This window comes from Siphateles boraxobius, unplaced genomic scaffold, assembly GCF_051911475.1.
Source record: "Siphateles boraxobius isolate OS27281-9 unplaced genomic scaffold, OSU_SipBor_1 68, whole genome shotgun sequence".
NCBI lineage: Eukaryota > Metazoa > Chordata > Actinopteri > Cypriniformes > Leuciscidae > Siphateles > Siphateles boraxobius.
This window is the reverse complement of record NW_027509195.1, coordinates 11,979,218-11,992,183: the sequence shown is the minus strand read 5'-3', so window position 1 is coordinate 11,992,183 and position 12,966 is coordinate 11,979,218. Positions and strand designations below refer to the sequence as shown.

Genomic DNA, 12,966 nt, shown 5'->3' with positions numbered 1-12,966 from the left:
TCTACTAAGTTTTAATTGTTTTTCAAACGCGATCTACTGCGGCTCTACGTTCACACAATTGTTTTCAGCCTTTCTATATTTATTTAATCAATTTATCCTTATATTATATTCTTTTATATATTATATATATAATATATATTATATTCTTTATCCTTATATTCCTTATATATAATTAATTTTAAATAAAAATTAAATGAATTATATATTTTAGATGTTTTTAGTTTGTTTTTAGTTCAGATATTCACATCTGAACAACATGTCTGTGTAAATTTGTTTTAACAAAAATTGTGTTAAAACATAATATGTTGGATATCATTTTTTTAACAATAATCATGTTTGTCAACTTGCCATCAGCAATTATCATTAAAAACAATGCAAATATTGATATTAGTAAAACTCAATGTGTGGCTTTTGCACTTTTTAAAGTACACTTTTACACATAAATACCCTGATTTACAGTTTTATTTAGTTATAATAAAAAAAAAAAATCTAATTTAATTTCTATCCGATTAATTGATTAATCGAAAAAATAATCGTCCGATTAATCGATTATCAAAATAATCGTTAGTTGCAGCCCTACAGGATATACACACATAAAGACCAATTTAAACAATAAACTGACACAATTACATATAAATAGGTGTCATTCAACATACAGTACAATAACTTTGAACGGTCCTCCTACTCCAAACTTGTAAACACTGGGTCGGTACTTCCGACTACGTCACGCGTGTCCTTTCCAACATGATGACGTAATGCGTGGCGCATCTCAGAGATAGTACAAGGCGGGCATTTGAGGTTAAAAAATATATCATTTTTATTTATTCTTTGAAAATTACCGCTCGTTTCGCTAATTTTTTTGAAAAAGTGAACTACTCTTTTAACAGAAATATCGAAGCTGTTTCAAAGGATAATACTCTGATTCCAATATATAAAAACAAAAGAAAATCTGTGTTCATTTAAATCTAAAATATTTACATAAATTCATTCTAGATTTGAGGAACTTTATTAAATGGAGGATTGGGATTTAATTAATAATAGAATATTTACTACACCTCCCATTAAAAAAAATAGCAAAAGGATGCTAATGTCTATGTATTCCAGTACAACAGCATTGACCAAGGCATGAGTCAGAGACTCAGTGAGCAAACACACAGCAGAGATAAGTTCCATGAAAAGCGGCAAAATTGAATGGAATTGAACCCTCACATGTGTGTGTATCGCCAGAAACAGGCTTTTCACACGCTGAGATAAGAGCTGCCACATCGAAACAAAACAAAGAGCCCAATGTGTGTCTGAAAGACACCAAAGCCATCGTCTCTGCGGTTCTGGAACATTCTGTTTGCAGCCAGTGTCCAGCCACCGCTCTCCATCAACGAAATATGACATCTCTTGAATAAATATTCATTTGTTGCCAGTGCTTATGACACATTGGGTCTTTTCTAAAACCTAGAAAGCTGCATTGCTGCAGCATCCTAGCTCAAAAGAAACCTTATAAGTCATTGATTTCGAATTAAATGGCACTTTTGGAACAGCATTTGCATCTGTTGTCTTGTAATGTTGGATATGTAGGAAGCTTACTATATTTTGGAACACAGCCATTGTACAGTGGCTCACTGATTATCTAGCATCATTTTGTGCTCTAAATATAAAGGCCACTGCTAAAAAGTACTAGTGTTCAATGGTGGTCACATAACAATATGGGACAAGGCCACATGCTGTTCTCTTTTTTCCTTTCAGTACAAAATAATATTATTCATCAGATACATTTGTAACATTTTCCTTATTTTGTCTCTAGATGTAATACTAAATGTGCACAAAACACACACGCGTAAATCAGTCTTGTGATTTTAAGCAGTAAAAGCTCTCAAACAAAGCCACTCTAATGGCCTGCAGCTGTTATACAATCAGCATTAACCCAATGTTGATGATCAGTTATTGACGCATGTAAATTTGTGGATTTTAATCATGGAGATGTGTTAAAAACACAATGGCTTATGCCTAGGGCTGATGTTTGCACATGTACAGCCTTAACATAGATTCACAATATGGCTCATAATGATCTAATTATAATTGTAAATTAAATTCTTTTTTATTTTATTTAATATTTACATATAATTTTATTTTGGTCACACTTTAGATTAGGGTCCAATTCTTACTATTAACTAATTATTAACTATGAAGTTTGCCTCAAACTGCTAATTACTGCTTATTAATAGTTAGTAAGGTAGTTTAGGTATTGAGTAGGAATTGGATAGAATTAAGGGATGTTGAATATGGTCATGCAGAATAAGGCATTAATATGTGCTTTATAAGTACTTATAAACAGCCAATATCCTAGTATTATGTATGCTAATAAGCAACTAGTTAATAGTGAGAATTGTATCCTTAACTTTACTTTTAATTAATTTACTTTTTAGATTTATTTACTATACTGTTTCACACAACATAATGCAAATTAATATTTTATTTAAATTAGATCTTAAATTTTTATGAAAGATGTTAATACTTTTATTAAAGGAAGCATTAATATGCTAAAAAGTGACAAAGACTTACAGTGTTACAAAACAATTATATGTTCAAATAATTGCTGTTCTTTTGAACTTTCTATGAATCAAAGAATCCTGAAAATGTTTTATTACGGTTTACATGAAAATATGAATTCATGTCTGTGAGGTATCAAACGGTGCATGCTGAGTTACGTACCAAAATTTAACATATAGAGTTAGAGATAGTATTAGTAACCCTACATATGAGCTAGCAAATATGGCAAATATGGCTAGCAAACAGCGCTAAAAACGAATAAAGCTGCTATAAAACTGCCACTGCAATCACAGTTAAATAAAATGTCATTTTTTTATATTTGTTGAGTGTACTTTATTTGAGTGTTGTTGTCACACAAGGACGCAGAACGCATACGACCAACTTCAGCGTGACAGAGAAAACAACCATGCTTGTGTTAGCGGCAGCTGCAACAGCCCGGCGGATGTTATTCTTAGACTGCTCTCATTTACTGCTCAGAATGGTGCTGGAAACAAGTGCCCCATCATAATAAGCAGGTGGCACACACACACACACACACACACACACACACACACACACACACACACACACACACACACACACACGCGCGCGCGCTCGCACACACACACACACACACACACGCGCGCACGCGCACAGACACACGCACGTGCGCGCGCACACACACACACACACACACACACACACACACACACACACACACACACACACACACACACACACACAATGTGCTGGAATGAGATGACTATGGCTGTGGGGAGACAATGAACAAACAATCTGATTCACTATTCCAACATCAGTCTTAAAAGAATAGTTCATCCAAAAATGAGCATTCTGCATTCTATAATTCACTCACTGTCATGTCATTATAAATCTATGCAGTTACTTTTTCCAAACACAGAAAGAGAAAATAAAACAGCACTTTGGAAGGACATGAGGGTGAGTAAATAATGGCAGTATTTTTATTTTTGAGTGATATTCCTTATGCGTCAACAGAGACCTGTACCAAACAAAGCCTCCATACCGATAAAGAGACAAACAAACATAAATATAAATAAATACAATGGTGTGACAGCGTTCACTGCAGAGGATGACTCGACTTATAACACTTGACAGACTCTTGAGGTAAAGGAATTGAGTGTTTGACATCCAGATACAGAACGTACACAGATTCTAGAAACTGTCGACTCCAGTCATAAAAGAGCTCTTTTGTCAATAGCTACCGGCAACCGTCACACTGTCCAGCCTATTAGAAGCATAATGACACACTTTTCTGACTGTAAAGTATACATGCATGTAATAAATTAAATATCATATGACTGTATGTAACTGTCAGTCTCCAGTTCAAATTCTTTCTCCACACAGTAATGCTAAAACGCCCCATGAAACTCATGCATCTTATTAATATGAGGGTCCATAACAGTGGCTGTGTCGTGTATTTACATCTAAACACACTGTAATACAAATCACAGGATTAGTCTAATCTGATTTCTTACTAATGCTAATGAAAACATCTGTCCAGTGTTAAGCAGGAAAATAAACTTTTGTGCAATCACTATATACAGGGCCGACACTTTCTCATGACTGTGAGGAAAAGTTGACATGCTTTTCACTTCATCGCGGTCTTCATTGAACAAATTGATTATTATTTTCTTTCCTTTAGAGGATTTATTCAGTACTTTCAGAGTTTTGAATGACCATTTTTATTTATTTTAAGACTTCTAAAGAATATGTAAATAACCACTATTACTGTTAACATTCAGACTGTGGATGCATTATTTGTAAGCCCTATTCATTTAGAATTCATCGTAAAACAAATTAATATAAAATTTAAAAGTTGATACAAAATGTATAGGCCTATATAAAGGTACATACATACATTTAATTACATTTACAAATTTATATATATATATATATATATATATATATATATATATAAATACACACACACACAAACAAATTTTATATCTAAATATTTATATTTTATTAGAACCTCCCCTAACATGCTAAATAAACACTAATTAGACTATATAAAAAAATGTCCCTCTTTTTTCATGTCTTTTTACCTACAGCAAAAAGTACAGAATATGGGTGTAATGACTAAACGTAGCCAGTCACACTGTTAGTTGTGATGACATAAGATGATTACTGAATCAGCTGTTATTGCAGCTTAGTTTTAATGCGAGAATAAGTTAGTCTATGTCAGTATGGTACATCAGACCGTTTTAGTTCAAAAGTACAATAAAATCCTGTTTCATCATATGACCCCTTTAGCACAGGGAGAAATAACAGCCATGGGAAAACATGGCAAAGTTGCTCACTGAACCGAACAGCTTAAACACCCCGGCAGTCACGGCCCAGACTGTCACAGTAGCTGGTGTGTGTGCGTGCGCGTGTGTGTGTGTGTTTGCTAGATCTGCAGTTTGAATGCTGTGTCAGGGGAGATGCTGAACTTCACATGGCCTGTTCCTTTCCCTCATTAACACCCACCCCAGGTCAATTAATCAAACTCCGATCCTGTCATTGGCTCTGTATGTGTCACCCGCACCAGAGCCTCTCATTAGCACTCACTCCAGGGTGACTAATCGCAGCAAGATCCTTCCATCCACTCGGTTATTGCTTTAGTGAGCACTATTTAGTTTGCAAATCAAATAAAGTAGTAGCTAAAGTCTTCCTCATTCTGTTGTCGCAAGTTCAACTCTGGTCTTGATAAGAGCGTCTGAGAAATGCTGAAGATACCCCGTATTGGTAGGTTGAATAATGAATTGAACAACGAGATTTGTTGAAAGAATAATTAATATTTAAAGTATTCTGTCAAGGAAGATAAAACTTCAGGAAACAGGCAATGGCTTTGTTCGAAGCACTTAGGACTGTATAATACAGTATCTACTGCAAAGTATTTAAAAAAATAGTACATAAAACAGTATACAATGATGTTTTTCATTGCTCAGCATCAGTTAAGCTAATGGCATCAAGTTATCTTGTTTTTAATGATAAGTTTGTGTAACATGAATTGGATGGTTCATTTAAATGAGCCACTGCAAAAAAAAAAAAAAAAATTCAGGGATTCATTTTTTGTCCCTGTGCATGTCATCTTTTCATGTGCTTTTTAAATAATATTTGTAAATTGATTTCTTATTTGTTTATTTAAAGAGGGACAATGCACATTAATCAACATTTAAATGAATGTAAATGTACCTGAGCCAAAAGACAAATTTCACCATCAGTCCCTTTGCAGAAAAACCTTATAACCTTACCTATAACCTAACCTTAAGGAAATGTTTTCACACAATCATTGTTTTTATTTGGCAAAAATGACAGACTGCAGGAACGTAACAACTCTTGCGTAACATTAAATCTGTGACTAATATCCTAACTTATGCAAGGAAGTCTTATACATCCACTGGGAGAGAGAAAAATTCCTGTACACTTCTCTACACTGGAGAAAAACTTATGGATTCAAATAGGTTCACTTCAAATTTCTTTAGAGAGAAGTATTATTTTTCCTATTTTTACCTAAAATAGGGTGTTATGAGCATTACTGAGTACACAAATGTAATGTAATGTCTGTTTTGTTCATACTTGTAGCAGGAGGGCGCCCTCACGCTGAAAGTTCACAAGTGAGTCTCATAGAAGTCATAAAACTTATGATGTTCCAGGAAATCCCTGGACAAAGGCATCAAAGACTACAGATAAAAAGACGGCGCACTTCTACTACTAATGAATGGGAGAAACTGAAACGCGCAATATGGCGGATTATGTCTCGCCTTCTAAATAAAAGAGTCAATCGCTGATTGGTAGAGTCAATGTGTCAATGCAGTTGCCATTGGAAGCTTCCTTTCCCATAGAATTGTCTGGTCTAGCCTAAAAGAAAAAAGGTTAATCGTGCAGCCCTAGAATAACCTCACACACAAACAAGCACACAACAAATGCTCACTTCACACAAACAAGTAGCTCAGTCTCATGCACATGCAACCTAAAACACACTTGTGCGACTGTGGTAAATTTCATATAGACCAATTTTTTTCGTAGCACATATACACTGAACCAAAATTATAAACGCAACATTTTTTTTGCCCCAATTTTTTATGAGCTGAACTTAAAAGATCTAAGACTTTTTCTATGTACACAAAAGGCCTATTTCTCTCAAATATTGTTCACAAATCTGTCTAAATCTGTGTTAGTGAGCACTTCTCCTTTGCCAAGATAATCCATCCACCTTAAAGGTGTGGCATATCAAGATGCTGATTAGACAGCATGATTATTGCACAGGTGTGCCTTAGGCTGGCATAAATAAAATAAAACTATAAAATGTGCAGTTTTATCACACAGTACAATGCAATAGATGTCGCAAGTTTTGAGGGAGTGTACAATTGGCATGCTGACTGCAGGAATGTCCTCCAGAGCTGTTGCCCGTGAATTAGAGGTGCAGATATGCGATATCGATAATGAATATTGTGATATCGATATTAATTTCAATATTTTTAAACATATGTAAATTTACAAAAGTTATGGGAAAACGCATCAAAATAGATTCATAACAAATAAAACAAATTCTTACAACAGAAGGTTTATTTCAACAGAAAGTAATATTGGACTGGTAAAACATGAATAAATAATAACCATGTCTACAACAGAACAGGACATGTTTTACAGGTTGTACAGTATAAAAATAAATAAATGAGCATGTCTATAGAACAGGAAATGTTAGAAACAATAAAATGAATCTAAAAAAACAAGTAAAAAGAAAATGTCAAGAGAAACGGGGCCCATCAACAACCGTGCAACCGCTTTTTGCAATTTGCACTTACCCCGGCACCTGGCCACTTCATGCGTTTTCTCAGATCGGATAGCTATCTGATTTATCAACACGATTCCATTTACACCTGGTCAAATAATGTGTTTTCGAAAAAACTGATTTAAATCCGATCTTCAATTCCCGCGCTATATGCAAATTTAATAGAGTTCACGTCACGGAAAGCAACAATAGATACGAGCTGCATTTTATTGATCATCAGCTAAAATCAAAATCAAAGACCGCAATTAGAGAGAGCGCCAACAGCACTGGTAAGATCATTTCGTCAAAGTATTTCTGCACAAATTTTTACAAACCGTCTCAGGGAAACTCATCTGAATGCTCGTCGTCCTGATCGGGGTCTCTACCAGACTGCAGTTCGTCATCGTAACCGACTTGAGTGGGCAAATGCTCACATTCGATGGTGTCTGGCACTTTGGAGAGGTGTTCTCTTCACGGATGAATCCCGGTTTTCACTGTACAGGGCAGATGGCAGACAGCGTGTATGGCGTCATGTGGGTGAGAGGTTTGCTGATGTCAACGTTGTGGATCTAGTGGCTCATGGTGGCATTGGGTGATGGTTTGGTCAGGCATATGTTATGGACAACGAACACAGGTGCATTTTATTTATTGCATTTTGAATGCACAGAGATACCGTGACAAGATCTTGAGGCCCACTGTTGTGCCAATCATTCATGACCATCACCTCATGTTGCAGCATGATAATGGACGGCCCCATGTTGCAAGGATCTGTACACAATTCCTGGAAGCTGAAAACATCCCAGTTCCTGTATGGCCAGCATACTCACAGGACATGTAACCCATTGAGCCTGTTTGGGATGCTCTGGATCGGCGTACACGACAGCGTGTTCCAGGTCCTGCCAATATCCAGCAACTTCGCACAGCCATTGAAAAGGAGTGGAAGAACATTCCACAGACCACAATCAACAACCTGATCAACTCTATGTGAAGGAGATGTGTTGCACTGCGTGAGGCATATTGTGGTCACACCAGATAGTGACTGGTTTTCGGAACCCCCCCAATGCAGTAAAACCGCACATTTTAGAGTGGCCATTTATTGTGGCCAGCCTAAGGCACACCTGTGCAATAATCATGCTGTCTAATCAGCATCTTGATATGCCACACCTGTGAGGTGGATGGACTATCTTGGCAAAGGAGAAGTGCTCACTAACACAGATTTAAACAGATTTGTGAACAATATTTGAGAGAAATAGGCCTTTTGTGTACATAGAAAAAGCCTTAGATCTTTGAGTTCAGCTCATAAAAAATGGGGGCAAAAATAAGTGTTGTGTTTATATATATGTTTTATATATATATATATAAAATACTGTGTATATATATATATATATATATAGCCTATTCTTCAGCAGACTATAAAATGGTAGTATGATAGTAGTACATTATTTGAAACATACCCATTGTGTTCCAGATTTTCTTGTGGGTGGTATGATGCATGATTTCTAAGACATGACCTATATGACACACGAGGCAAAAATAAAGAATGAGTCCAGAGTCTCAAATTTATCAGCATGACTAAAGAGCACATTGGGATGAGATTTGACATCTAGCTAAACACTTCCCTTCAGCAGAGATGCTTTAACCATTCTTAATCTTACTACATGTGGCAGCCTTAGTGCTAAATCCATATCCACCATCGGGAAAGAAGGACAAATAATGCAGGTCAAAGGGAAAAAAAAGACCAGGACGCAGGCTGGCGTTGAAAGATCAGCCGCTGTGCTGCAGGTAAACAGCTCCCTCTGCCTTGACACACTGGGCCTGGATGCTTAGTCAGAATTTAAAAGGTTATTGAATAGAGGGCAAAGTTTGATACACTGAGCGTCAACCATCCCTCCTACTTTAGCATTTAGTCTAGACAAGAGCAAAATAAACACCACTGGGGCCGCAACGCTTTCGAGCAATCAATGAAGTCCAAAGGTAACGTCCATTGAGTCAATGCTAATGTTTCATTTTCCTTTTGGTTTGCATCCAAGACCCAAACAAAAGAAAAAATAATTAAATGAGATGATGTGCCTTTCATTTGTTACTGATTCATTTAAGTATTTAATTCACTGGATTATTAACAATACAACAACAAACAATATTTTTATTTTATAGTTAGATAAAAATAGATATTAAAAAGATTTATGAGTCTTGGGGGTCAGAAAGCCTAAAAAAATATATCAAACAACCCCTACATCACCACATATTGTTTGGGAGGGTTTCAAGAAAAATCCTCCTCATCCCTCCAAAAATAAACTCCAGCATATTCAGTTGTCAGACATGACTGGAACTTCAAAAGGGACCGGATTGTATGGTCAGATGCAATTAAAAAGAGCTTTTGGCAGCAAACCCACCAGATGTGTTTGGTGCAATTGGGGATAAAAAGTACCCCATGCCTAAGGTTAAATATACTGCTGGAACAACTCTTATATGTTGTGGGCCTACTTTTTTGCTGGAGGTGCTGGACATCATGTTCAGAAACATGGTATTATGGATTCTAGCAAATACCAGCAACAGATAAAAAAAAAATCAAAACCTGACAACCTCTGCTAGAAATCTTATAATGGGCCGTGGTTGGATCTTCGATCAGGACAACAGTCCAAAACAAACATCAAAATGAACATAAAAATGGGTAACAGAGCACAAAATGAAGTTTCTGCCATGACGGTCCCAGTCCCCTAAACTGAACCCTATAGAAAATGAGTGGGCTGAACTGAAGAGAAGAAGCGCCAACATGAACTTGTGAATCTGAAGGATCTGGAGACATTCTATATGGAGAAATGGTCTCTGATCTCTTGTCAGGTGTTCTCCAAACTCATCATGCATTATAGAAGAAAACTCAGAGCTGCTATCTTGGCAAAAAGAGGTTGCAAAAAGTATTTAATAACAGTTAGCCAATAATTATGGCCAGCGTGTTTTGGAGAAAAGCATTTATTTCATAATGTGATTTACCCCCCACTTTCAATTCTTTAATTTCAATGAAAGGTTCGATTTTTGCGAATTCTTTGAATGAAAGATCAAAAGGATAAACAATTCAGATTTATTTTTTACAGCCATTTTTGATCATATTTACCGGAGTGCCATTAATTCTGACCACAACTGTGTGTATGTATGCGTGTGTGTGTATATATATATATATATATATATATATGTTTGTTGATTAATGCACTGCTTTCATAGTTGAATATTATGTAATTATTAAAAATAATTAAAAAAGGCTAAAATACATCCTAATGACCATTATTAAAAAATATATAGCATTATCATAATATAAGATTTTGATACCACTCTAGCCCTAGCACAGGTAGTTAGACAGGTAGTTTTCCAGATAAAGCACTTGGCCAGTACACGAGCAGTCATGCCATGCTAGCTTCAGTTCTACCTGCTTTTGGCATCCAATTATGACCTCTTGGGTTGGCACAGCTTACTGCCTAATGCACCAAGGAATTAGTCTTAACTCAGTAATGAAAACACAACCACACACCCCATTCATCTTTGGGGTGATCTAGAGAAAAGCAGGACGAGTCTTGTGCCTCCCACGTCCTTCTAAAGCCAGTGCAGATGTATGCTAATGGACTCCCTGTGCTTCCAGCACGGCATCAGTGCGTCCCACTCATCCTTTAGACTGGTTCCTCTCTCGTAATGAGGGGCCAGAGGCGCATCAGAAAACGGTGCCATTATTTCATTGTTTTGGAACTGCATGCAGACTGAAATTCCAACAGACCATTTGGGGTTGATAAATACTTAATTAAAAATTAAAATATACGCATAAAAATAAGCAAAATGAAGGTTGGTGCAATGCTGTTTCCTCGACATTGTCAATTTCACAGCAGTCAAATCCTTGCATTTTACTCTTCTTTGTTCTAGAGATGAGTGACCTTTTTGTCCTGCCGGTGTGACTAAATTTTGTTAGAGGTCACACTGGTGCGCCCACCACGTTGCCCAACTGATAAGAGCTGCCATTATTGCATATGAGAAACATAAAATGTCAAATGGAATGAAAGTGGAACGAAACCGAGCTATTCATTTGAGCTGCGCAATGCGGACAGCTTATTAGCTCGGACCAATAATAGACATGGCAGCGTGAGCTCAGAACAGAGAGGCTACTTGCGGGCCAATCTTTGATTTGATAATCGCTGCAGAATTAAATGGTAAATGGACTGCATTTATATAGCGCTTTAACAGACCTAATGGCCACCAAAGCGCTTTACATATTGCCTAAATTCACCCATTCACGCACTCATTCACACACCGACGGCGGTGTCAGCCATGCAAGGCGCCATCCAGCTCGTCGGGAGCAGCTGGGGTCAGGTGTCTTGCTCATGGACACCTCGACACTTGGTCAGGTGGAACCGAGGATCGAACCAGCAACCTTTCGGTTTGTAGACAATCTACATGAACCACTGAGCCACTGCCGCCCCATAATAACATTGCTGCGAGATCTAGTGAGAAGCTACGGAGCCCCTAAAGGGACGTGGTGGTGGAAAAAATGTGTGATGGGAGAAATTTTTTTTGTCAAATATTTTGTGTTCCCTCGCAAAAGTTATTTGCATTTGCAGTCGCATGCTCAGATCCATTTAGTCTATATTATAAAGCTTGCTTTGAGGGAAATTTAGTTGTAGCTCTACGTTACTGTGATTGAAAAATAAGTATAATTTGTGTTACAACGTTTAGCTCACGAGTTATTTATCCGAGAAGCTTGAATCTGTGAATATAACTCCACCTTGAGTTAAGCACTGACCGCATTTCTTTATATTTGAATCCAAGTTCAAACACTATGAAACGCTCCATTAATGTACGGATCTCTGAAGCACAGCCAGTGGGACATTAAACAGGAAGTGTCTGTCCGAGCGGTCCGAGCTCACAACAGGTTTTGCGTGGGAAAAAAAATAAAAATTTCTCCCATCCTTAATTTTTTCCACCACCACGTCCCTTTAGGGGCTCTGTAGAGAAGCATTTAAATTCAGCGCAGAATTCTCAGATCAAACAACGCTGATATGGAAACCAGGAGAAAGAAATGTGCCATGAATGAGCAAATTATAGAAGGCTTTTCAGTCCACAAATCCCCAACATTCACCATGGATTTAATGTAGGAAAACTAACTGTAACCATGGTATTGTGGCAGAAATAGTTGCATGTTTTTACATTAATTTCAGGGTCCGAAAAAGATGCATCACGGTTTCCACAAAAATATTACGCATGCACAAAAATGATAAACATAAGTAATGTTCTTAAATTTCAGAAGGATCATGTGCCACTGAAGACTGGAGTAATAATGACTGCTGAAAATTCAGCTTTACATCAGGAATAAATTACATTTCAAAATATATTAAAATAGAAAACAGTTATTTTAATTGTAATAATATTTCACAATATTATTGTATGTTTATCTAATAAATGCAGCATTTGAGACTTCAAGAGCACAAGAAACTTATTTTAATAAAAAAAAAATGGTACTGCCAATACAGCACATACCACCAGGCCTAACTAGTCCCTGCAATTAACTTAACTACTACTGTGACAGGAATACTGAACACTGAGTGAACTGTTGATGTAGGGTTCACAGAACACAAACACAAACTATTTTTAGGGTGGAGATGTCTGAACCT

At 36.7% G+C, this 12,966-nt stretch overlaps 1 protein-coding gene across 4 annotated transcripts in view; it reads right to left on the bottom strand.

Moving 5' to 3' along the window:
- oxr1a (oxidation resistance 1a) overlaps window positions 1–12,966 on the bottom strand; it is a 177,313-nt gene that overhangs the window by 64,153 nt on the left and 100,194 nt on the right. The gene's annotated exons all lie outside the window — the stretch shown is intronic.